At 48.2% G+C, this 11,081-nt stretch overlaps 1 long non-coding RNA gene across 2 annotated transcripts; it reads right to left on the bottom strand.

Annotated features, from left to right (window-relative positions):
• Positions 1-5,167: 5,167 nt before the first annotated feature.
• Positions 5,168-10,438, bottom strand: LOC113220618. Of its 2 annotated transcripts, XR_003307431.2 has the most exons (4): positions 9,102-9,135; positions 8,882-8,973; positions 8,018-8,255; positions 5,168-7,100 (listed from the first exon to the last, which is right to left on the bottom strand). It is a non-coding gene; the product is annotated as an uncharacterized LOC113220618 (long non-coding RNA). The 2 variants fall into 2 exon arrangements; XR_003307432.2 differs by lacking the exons at positions 8,882-8,973; positions 9,102-9,135 and adding an exon at positions 10,019-10,438.
• Between the last annotated feature and the right edge of the window lie 643 nt (positions 10,439-11,081).

Below are 11,081 nucleotides of genomic sequence, written 5' to 3'. Positions count from 1 at the left end.
CAGGTGTCTTTATGGTAGAAGAATGTATTTTTCCTTGGGTATATAAGCAGTAATGGGATTGCTGGGCCGAATGGTAGTTCTAAGTTCCTTGAGAACTCTCCAAACTGCTTTTCACTGCAGCCGAATTAATTTACATTTCTATCAAGAGTGTATTTCTGTGTTTAGCATCCATGCTTTGAGTTTGCCAGAAGATGTTGGGTTTTATTCTACCCTGGGAGTAGTGGCGCATGTATCTGATTCTTCCACTTTCAAGTTGTTCACTGGAGCTGGGGTTTTACACTAGGCAGTGATGACTGAGGACCCCAAGATGAATCTTGGAATTCGATCTCAGAATGTGGCAGAGGCTACATCCCCATGACCCAGCACGAAGAACATGCCTCCTGCATCTCACTGCTGAGGAGAAAGTGGCTTTTACAGATAGTTACAGGCACCAATGATTCTACTTCCCTGAAAAGCTGTCTATTTTTTCCATGCCATTCTGAAGTATAGTTGCTGGAGGATTTGCATAGAACAAAATGTAGGCTTATATTAGGTTGGTGCAAACATAATTGCAGTTTTTGCTATTAAAAGTAATGGCCAGACTGGGCGCAGTGGCTCATGCCTGTAATCTCAGAAATTTGGGAGGTCAAGGTGGGCAGATCACTTGAGGTCAGGAGTTCGAGACCAGCCTGCCCAACATGGTAAAACCCCATCTCTACTAAAAATACAAAAAAGGCCGGGCGCAGTGGCTCAAGCCTGTAATCCCAGCACTTTGGGAGGCCGAGACGGGCGGATCGTGAGGTCAGGAGATCGAGACCATCCTGGCTAACACGGTGAAACCCCATCTCTACTAAAAAATACAAAAAACTAGCCGGGTGAAGTGGCAGGCTCCTGTAGTCCCAGCTACTCGGGAGGCTGAGGCAGGAGAATGGCGTAAAACCCGGGAGGCGGAGCTTGCAGTGAGCCGAGATCCGGCCACTGCACTCCAGCCTGGGTGACAAAGCGAGACTCTGTCTCAAAAAAACAAAAAAACAAAAAAATAGCTGGGCATGGTGGTGCGTGCCTGCGGTGCCAGCTACTTGGGAGGCTGAGGCACAAGAATCGCTTGAGCCCAGGAGGCAGAGGCTGCAGTGAGCTGAGATTATGGCATTGCACTCCAGCCTGGGCAACAGAGCGAGACTCCATTTTACTCACACACACACACACCACAGCCAAAACTGCAATCACTTTTGCACCAACCTAGTACAATCGGGGAATTCCTGGTTACTTTTTTATTCCACAAAAAAGTCTGCTCCCACTGGGGCAATGTACCATAGGAGGGGCAGGTTAGAACTGTGAAGCTTCAAGAAGACCCCCTATATCCTGTGAGTGTCCTTGGTATTCATTGTGCAGGTCATTATCAGTCTTGAGGAGGTTGCTACAACAGTCTATGGAATGAGAGAGCATTGCTATGTCAGGAAGTATTTTTCTGCCTCTTTCTCTACCTTAAAACGATATGCTCAGAATGAGTTGAAATATGGCCATTTCTTTCCCCTGAAATTGAGAGCCAGTTGTTTACTTGGAATCATTCAATGTCTCCATTGGTTTTGGGTTAGACTGTTTTGAATAGAGGATTCTACTACCAAACACTCATAAGATGGCTTTGAGCAGAAACAAGGTTGAATCAGCCGGTGTGTACAAACTTCTTAGCTTTACAATATTTCTTTGGACATTCTTGGGCTTAAAATATGGCCACATCTCTGCAGTGGCAGGTCAAAGAGCCTCTGTCCCAGACCTAAGCTCTCTGGATGCCACACTCCAGACTGGGATTCCCAATCTCCTCATGGTTCATGTTGGCAATGCCTGACCCAGGACGTTATCTTGCCACTGAGACCAGGGTCCTTCTTCTTTGCCAGTTCCTGTATCTGTTACTGAATATTTTGAACAGCATTGAATATTTTGTTGAATATTGAATATTTGTTGAATATACTGAATATCTTGAATAACATTACAAGCAGAAATAAATATTGGGACTTTGTTCTCGTTGACAGTCTCAGATCTCAGTTCCGGCCATATGAGTCTTGGGCCGTTCATCATTATGAAGACTCTACAAAGTAAGATGGGTGTATGGTGAAGAATAATCAAAGGTAAATAAAGGCACCATCTCAAAGTGGACTTGCCATGTCCCATGGAAGCACGAATGTGCTAAGTCTTTTGTTGTTGAAAATGGTTCTAGGCTGGGCACAGTGGCTCACGCCTATAATCCCAGCACTTTGGGAGGCCAAGGTGGGTGGATCACCTAAGGTCAGGAGTTCGAGACCAGCCTGGCCAACATGGCAAAACTGCGTCTCTACTAAAAATACAAAAATTAGCTGGCCATTGTGGCGGGCGCCTGTAATCCCAGCTACTGGGGAGGCTGAGGCAGGGAGAATGGCTTGAACCCGGGAGGTAGAGGTTGGGTGACAGAGCCAGACTGTCTCCAGAGGGGAGGAGGGGAAGGGAAAGGGGAGAGGGGAGAGGGGAGGGGAGTTCTAGCATCCCCAAGTCTGCTCCTGAGAATGTGGCTTGAGAAGGAAGGTGGATTCTTTCAGTGGTCACAGAGCAACTGAAACTTTAGATTTCTCAGAATGAGATAGTTTACTAAAGCCTACCTATCTGAAAACATAAACATTTATTCATCAAGGGTGCCCTTTAAGCCATAAACAAACTCAACCACCAACCACCAAACCCACAAACAAAAGACAAAACAAAACCAAAAATCCAACAAATAAACAAAAAACTTTCCCTGAGACAAGCCACAGAACTTTATTTTGGGAAAAGAAAACATTTTTTTGTTGGTCAAACTATCAGCTGCTATGAAATACTCTTAGAGATGTTTATCCTGAGCTAGTTTTTTTTGTGGGGAGGTGCTGTTTACATGCTATGTTAAAAATAACATGCAAAAATTCACAGACATTAATGATGATGATGGATATACAAACAACGAGAATAATGATATTGGTATACATCATATGAGTGAAAAAAAAAAAAAAGTTGATGGTGGTGACGACAATACAATCGAAACTGCTTTTGCTCCGTGGAAAGCCCTTTGAAATGGGGATCCCCGCTGTGCAGTTTGCGGTGTATTTGCCTAAAACGCCATCTGGCTGCTACATAGAGGAAGAACACTGTTTGCTTTTCTGGCCTTTATTTTCATAATTCTTCAATTTCTCTTTATGCTCCCAAAAATTCTACATAATCCCATTTTGAACACTGCATTCATTCTTTTTTTTTCTCTTAGAAAACAATAAGGGTTTTCATTAAGAAGTAAGTCATAAGACTCAAGAGAACAAATAAAACTCTTAATAGGTCTCCCTCCCTCCCTCTCTCTGCAGGCTGGGGGTGGATTCAAATGAAATTTTGCTTGAGAAAGCAGCCTGTTCGCTTCAGAAAACTGAATACTTTATTCAAAAAAGGTTAATTTTGCAGAATCAATTTGTCACACCTTTGCATCATTCACACTACCTTCCCTGCCCCATTATTTAGAGAACTCTAAGAAACATAATCTATATATGGACATAAAGTTGGGAACAGTAGATACTGGGTAATACTAGAGGATGGAGAGATGGAGGGGTCAGGCCAAAACACTACCTGTTGGGTGCTATGCTCAGTACCTGGGTGATGGGATCATCTGTATTCCAAACCTCAGTGTCACACGATATACCCATGAAACAAACCTGCACCTGTACCACCCAAACCTAAAATAAAAGGTAAAATTATATATAAAAAAGGAATATGATCCACAGAATGTATCAGACAAAAGATGTCTGTTATGGTGGCTAATACACTTGGGGTTCAGAAAGTCAGTGGCAGCCACGCACGGTGGCTCATGGCTGTAATACCAGTGCTTTGGGAGGCTGAGGCGGGAGGATCATGTGAAGCCAGGAGATCCAGACCTCACCGATACAAAAAGCAAACAAAAAAATTGGCTGGGTGTGGTTATGCACACTCATGGTCCCAGCTACTTGGGAGGGTGAGGTAGGAGGATCACCTAGCCCAGGAGGTCAAGGCTGCAGTGAGCTATGATTGCACCACCGCACTCCAGCCCAGGCAACAGAGCAAGACCGTGTCTCTTAAAAAAAATTCTTTTAAAGAAAAAAAGTTGGTGGGGATGTGAATTCTAGAACTTTCTCTCCTCAAATATTTAGAACAGGTTGACATGGTACACTACCTTCTTAAAAGAGCTTAGCAAGAGGACGGAGGCTCAGCATTTGAAGGAAGCTTGAGTGATAAGATTAAAGTCAAGTCACCAATTAAGAATTGGTCCAGGCATAGTAGCTCATGCCTATAATACCAGCACTTTGGGAGGCCAAGGTGGGAGGATCACTGGAGTTCAGGAGTTTAAAACCAGCCTGAGCAACATAGCAAGACTTCATTTCTACAAATAATTAGCCGGGAATGGTGGCACACACCTGTGGTCCTGCCTACTCGGGAGGATCGCTTCCGCCTGGAAGTGCAGTGGCATGATCACAGCTCAGTGCAGCCTCCATTTCCCAGGCTCAAGCGATCCTCCCTGTGTCCTCACATGGTCATCCCTCTGTGCGTGTCTGTATCCTTTTATTTTTTTGGAGACAGGGGTCTCGTTCTGGCCCAGGAAACGGTGCAGTGGTACAATCATAGCTCACTGCAGCCTTGACCTCCTGGGCTCAAGCGATTCTCCCACCTCAGCCTCCTGAGCGGCTGGGATCACAGGCGTACACCACTACACCCAGCTAATATATACATATATTTATTTGTTTGTTTATTTTTTCTAGATATGGAGTCTCTTAGGACGCCCAAGCAAGTCTCCAATTCCTGGCCTCAAGCAATCCTCCCGTCTCGCAGTCTCCCAAGTAGTTGGGTCTACCAGGACGCACCGCCATGCCAGGGTAATTTTAAAACTTTGTGGCTGGGCGCCGTGGCTCACGCCTGTAATCCCAGCACTTTTGGAGGCCGGGGGAGGTGGATCACTTGAGGTCAGGAGTTCAAGACCAGCCTGGCCTACATGGTGAAACCCCGTCTCTGGGAAATACGCAAAAATTAACCAGGCGTGGTGGAGGGCGCCTGTAATCCCAGCTACTCGGGAAGCTGAGGCAGAACTCCTTGAACCCGGGAGGCGGAGGTTGCAGTGAGCTGAGATCGTGCCACCGCACTCCAGCCTCGGCGACAGAGGGAAACTCTGTCTGAAAAAATCCAAAAACCAAAAACTTTTTGTAGAGACAGTCTTGCTATGTTGCCCAGGCTGGTCTCGAACTCTTGGCTTCAATATACCCTCTCACCTGGTCCTCCCAAAGTGCTGGGATTACAGCACTTGGCTCCAGTTTGACCTTTGTTGGTAGAACTACTCAGAAAATATGGCTAATTTAGAAATTGGGTGGTGTCAAGTGAACCGCACCCAAATCTTCTATCCCCACACCAGTTCAACACCTTTTTTGCGTGTCGGAGAACTAGCAAGGCAGGGCCTGCGGCTCAGGCTCTGAGAGCGCGAGGCCCAGGGCTCTCGCGCTGCGGCCGCCACCCGCCCCGAGGCCCCGGTCCCCTCCTCTCGCCGCCGCACCAGGGTAGTGCTGCCACGAGCCGGGCTTTCCGGAGGCCAGGGCGAACGAGGACCCAGGTGCCCGACGGCTGGCAAAAGACCACGGGTATGTGGCGGTTACGGGATTCTCCAGCCAGTGAGCGGACGTTTTAGCTCTCAGGGATTCGATACCACAGGTTGTTTCCAGACCATATGCCTGTCGCTTCCGACACTTGGAAAGACCAATCGTCAGGCCCGACAATGCAAGACCCGCCCACTTTGCGACGGAGACAGCCACTCCAGTTACTTCTATTATCGGGGGCGCCCTTGCACAAGATCCTGTCCAATCGTTACCGGGAACGCCCTCCTAGTACCGCCTCAGGGCGAACGCAGAGCCTGTAAATTCAGCTTGACCCCTTCACCCCATTGGCGTATTTCCTTCCGACGCCATGACGTGCACAGCGGCCGGCCGGGAAGGGCCAATGGCGGTCGCGGAAAAGGCGGGGGCAATGGGCGGGGGAACGTAGCGTACGGCTGCCGTCCGCCGCAGTCGCTCCTGGTTCCTAGGGGCCGGAGCCGCACTGAACGCAGTGTACCTAGGGCTCTTGCCGGAGAGGTGCCGCCGCGGAGCCCGCAATCAGACGCCCCCTCAGTAGCGCCCGCCTAAGCCGTGGGCGCGTCCGCCTCCCGTCGGCCCTCGCAGCTGGGCTGGGCTCGGAGTCCGAGCCGCCGTCGCCTTCCCGCTCGGGCGGAGAACCGCAGTCGCAGAGCCGCGCAGCCCTCGAAGCCCGGTGAGAGGCGCCGCTGGTCTGAGGAAGGTGGACGGAGGGCGCGGGACATTCGCGCAGCTTTGCGGCCTGCAGGCCCTCCCCGCCGGCGAAGCTGCGCCGCAGGCCTAGGGGCGGGCCTGGGAGGCCGGCGGGCTTCGGGAGCTCGGGGCGGGACTGGAGGCCCGAGGCCACCGGGGGTCCCTGGGCGGGTGCTGGGTGCTGCGGAGCAGGGGCGCCGACCTCTGACCCACGAGAGGAGCGCCTTCGCGGTGCTGGTCCTGGTCCTAGTAGTTATGCTTAGCGTCCGTATTATCCGATTGAGAGCAGGCGGCTCTTGGGCTCCGAGCCGGAGGGGGCGGGCGAACTAGGAGAAATGTGTACTTTCCACGCCTAGGACCTGCCGCTGGGCAAACGGAGGCCAGTGTCCCTGCGGTCGCTGCCTGGGAGGGCGCACGAGGTCCCCCAGGCGAGGTGACGCGCAGGTTTTGTGACGTCGGACGCCCCAGGCCCGGGGGGTGGAGGGCGGTCTCCTAGAGCAGCCGTCGGCCTTCCAGGGAAGGCATCGGGCAGGTCGGGGAGACTCGCTGGGGCTGCGGGGGCGGCTCCACCTCTCCGAGCGCCCCCCCGGGGAGACCCAGGGGTAGCCTCGCGGGGGACCCCAAACCGCAACGGGGCAGGGCCCTTCCCAGGAAGTCGGCACCCAGGGCCCTTTGTCCTGTGACAGCGTCGATGCCTGGAACCACCAAGAGCTGGAAGAGGCAGGATGGCTCCTCCCCTAGAGCCTCCAGCGGGAGTCCGGCCCTGCCCACAACTTGAGCTCAGATTCCTGGTCTCCAACACTGGAAAAGAATACACTTCCGTTACTTTCACCCAAATTGTGGTTATTTGCTACAGCATCCATAGGAATTTAAAAACTAGGAGGTATGAATTTTATGTTGCTGTCAAAAGGCTTTTTCTAGGATAAGTAGATATTTCACGTAGATGGAGCTTTTTCTTCTCTTCATTGAGATCGGAACTCAGTTCTGTGTCCTCCGTCCTCCTATCTCAATGCTGACTTTACTTCCTCTTTAATCCTCTGTTCTAAAACAGTGACCCTTTTTATATTGCTTAAGTAAATAGCAATGTTTTTTGGTCAGTGTCAGACCAAAAACCTTTTTACCTTGGGTCTGAGAAGGAGTGGTATTTTCCCTCCTCCTCTTTTTGGAGATGGGGTCTTTCTGCTGCCCAGGCTAGAGTACAGTGGCATAATCCTAGCTCACTGCAGCCCCAAACTCCTGGGCTCAAGTGATCTTCTGGCCTCAGCTTGCTGAAAAGCTGAGAACACAGGTGTGCGCCACTATGCCCTATATATATGTGTGTGTATATAGATAGATAGATAGATAGATAGATATTTTTTTTAACTTATTTGTAGAAATCAGGTCTCATTATGTTGCCCAGGCTGGTCTCAGACCTCTGATCTCAAACCTCTGATCTCAAGTGTTCCTCCTCTTTGGCCTCCCAAAGCACTGGGATTACAGGTGTGAGCCACCATTCTCTGGCATGGTGGGGTATGCAGTAGGAGAGCAGCGGTGGTAGTAGTGTCTCCATAGGGACTCTCACAAAAAGTGGTGTGGGCGGATACTGGATGCCTACTTATTTAGGGGCATCTAAATTCCTGTGCTAAATTAGAAAATAGTGGCAGCTCTTGAAAGGAGTGATGGCGTGAAGGAGAGATACCTGGACCAACCACCGCACAACCCTTATAAATAATTGATACCCTTGGTTTTGATGCCACATCCTCTTCCATAGTTGTTGGTTGAAATGACACGTGATTCCAGGTGAGCTTTTCCAGAAAAAATTGCCCTGGAACTTCAGACTTTGTCGGGTGAATCGATGTGGAATTTCAGAATGGGCTGGAATGTCTAAGATGGGCATGTCCAATATTCAGCTCAGTGTGGGGAAACTGGTGGTGGCCAGGGCTGGTTGCAGGCTGAGTTGCAGGGGTGACAGTTCACCTGAGAAACAAAAAAACATGCAAGTCCTGGTTGATGAGGAGTGATTTCACAGACAGATAGTGACCGTGGAAGTCAATGTTGAAAAAACAAATAGATTCAGGGCATAAGGGTGCAGGTTTGTTACACGGATATATTGCCCAGTGGTGGGGATTGGCCTTCTATCCCCCAAACAGTGAACATAATACCAGATAGGTCATTTCTCAACCCTCGTCCACTCCCACCTTCCCCCTTTTTAAGGTGTCCTGTGTCTTTCATTCTGTAGGTCCATGTGTACCCATTTCTTTTAGCTCCCACTTATAAGTGAGAACATGTGGTATTTGATTTTCTGTTTCTGAGTTATTTCACTTAGGATATTGACCCTCAGCTCCATTTATGTTGCTGCAAAAGATATAGTTTCATTCTTTTTTATAGATGCATAATAGTCTTGGTGTGTGTATACCACATTTTCTTCATCCAATGAACACTTATGTTCATTCCATGATTTTGCTATTGTGAATTGTGCTGCAGTAAAAATGTATGTGTAGGTGTCTTTTCTGAGAATTTCTTTCCGTTGGGTAGATGACCATTACTGGAGTTGCTGGGTCAAAGGGTAGATCTATTTTTAGTTCTCTGGGAAATCTACATACTGTTTTCCATAGAAGTTGTATAATTTTACATTCTCATCAACAGTGTATAAGCGTTCCCTTCTCTGCATTCTCGCCAAGAGGTCAGTGTTTTTCTACAAGACAAAATGTAGATTGACAGATAGATCAATGATAGGTAGATGGAATACAGATGACAGATAGATGATAAATGGAATAGATAGAATAAGCAGACAGATAGAATATAGTAATAAAATGCATCTACCTGAAAATAGAGAAGAAAAAGATTGTGGGACTTTCCACTCTGTAACCCTGGGGCAAAGAAAGTAGCATTAACGAAAAAGCAAAGAATGGGAAAATAAAATTTTTTATTCAGAACCACCCTTCCAGCAGAAAAGAATAGCGCAAGCAAAATATTAAGCATTTTGTATGCATTTGTGTAGGTCGTGGCAACTATTACAAAAAGGTGGATGTCACGTTTCAGTGCTTTTTCTTTTCTTTTTTGAGACAGGCTCTCGCTCTGTCGCTCAGGCTGGAGTGCGGTGGCGTGATCTTGGCTCACGGCAACCTCCGCTTTCTGGGTTCAAGGGATTCTCCAGTCTCAGCCTCCTGAATAGCTGGGATTACAGGCTCCTGCCACCATGCCCAGCTATTTTTTTTTTTTATTATTTTTAGTAGAGATGGGGTTTCACCATGTTGTCCAGGCTGGTCTTGAACTCCTGACCTCAAGTGATCACCTGCCTTGGCCTCCCAAAGTGCAGGGATTACAGGCGTGAGCCACCGTGCCTGGACTCAATACATTTTTAATATACACAGAGCTTTGCCAATTTTGGAGGGTTGCCTAGTATTGGAATTTCTGGGTTTTTAATTTATTTTTTATGTTTGTGTTTCTCCCTTTTAGTTTGATATAATGTAACTCTTATTTTCTTATTGAAATAAAATCTCAGGCTCTCTCCATTGCATAGGCTGAAGCAGGGATGATGTAGGACGCTGGCTGGGTTCAGACCCTTGAAGGAGGTTGGGCGCAGTGACTGGTGCCTGTAATCTCAGCACTTTAGGAGGCTGAGGCGGGCAGATCACTTGAGGTCAGGTGAAACCAGCCTGGCCAACATAGTGAAACCCCGTCTCTACCAAAAAAAAAACCCCAAAAAACAAAAATTAACCCACTGTGGTGGTACGTACCTGTAGTCCCAGCTACTTAGAAGGCTGAGGTGGGAGAATTGCTTGAACCCTATAGGTGGTGGTTGCAGTGAGCTGAAATCGCACCACTGCACTCCAGCCTCGGCAAAGAGTGAAACCCTGTCTCAAAAAACAGAACAAAACAAAATTAGACCCTTGAAGGGTGAGCATTTTGCTGTGTTTCATTTGGGAGCTGGCTGTTCTGCTTCCTCCTAACATCTCAAAGGACACTGGATGGCCTGAGCTCCCGGGTACTCTGGGCTGCCTAGTTAGCATTCTGTGGGTGGTGAGAAAAATGCAAATTGTCTCTGCAGGGCAGCAGACCCTGGAGTTTAAAGACTTCTCTTCTTTTATCAAACTGTGTATTTGCAAGGCGGGAGGACTGCTTGAGCCCAGGAGACTAGCCTGGGCAACCTAGTGAGATTGTCTCTACAAAAACTACAAAAATCAGCCTGGCATGGTGGCACACACCTGTAGTCCCAGCTACTAGGGGAGGATGAGGTGGTAGGATCACTTGAGTCCAGGATTTCGAGGTTACTGTGAGCTATGATCGCACCAGATTGCTGCATGGGGATGAGAGGAAATAGAGGGTGAACAGATCTCCTGCTACTGCACACGCCACTTTTGATTTCCCAGCTGGCGTTTGAAGGCTGTGCAAGGTGTTGGGTTGCAGGATGATGGAGATCCGTATCATTGTGAATCCATGACTGTGTGGCCATTTGCATTGACTCAGCCTTATTGCAGATACTAACCTTCATTCCCCTCTCCAGCTATGCATTGGTTTTCTGCATACCACTTGGAATTTATGTTGGCTCTGAGTCATCCAACTCTCACATGATAAAGAACCAAATAATGACATTATTTTAAAAGAATGTGTCTGCATATGGCTTCTTATCTGCCAAGTGTCGCACTTCAGGCATTTATATTGAGTTTCAAGATCTTGCCACTGCACTCCAGCCTGGGTGACAGAGCAATACCTTGTCTCAAAAAAAAAAAAATCAAGATAGAGCAGACATTTCCAAACAATTAAAATGTTCTCAAAGGGAGTTGTTGATACATTAGTCTG

This window comes from Piliocolobus tephrosceles, unplaced genomic scaffold (assembly GCF_002776525.5).
Source record: "Piliocolobus tephrosceles isolate RC106 unplaced genomic scaffold, ASM277652v3 unscaffolded_6850, whole genome shotgun sequence".
In the NCBI taxonomy this organism is placed as follows: domain Eukaryota; kingdom Metazoa; phylum Chordata; class Mammalia; order Primates; family Cercopithecidae; genus Piliocolobus; species Piliocolobus tephrosceles.
This window is presented reverse-complemented; position numbering and strand designations above follow the sequence as displayed.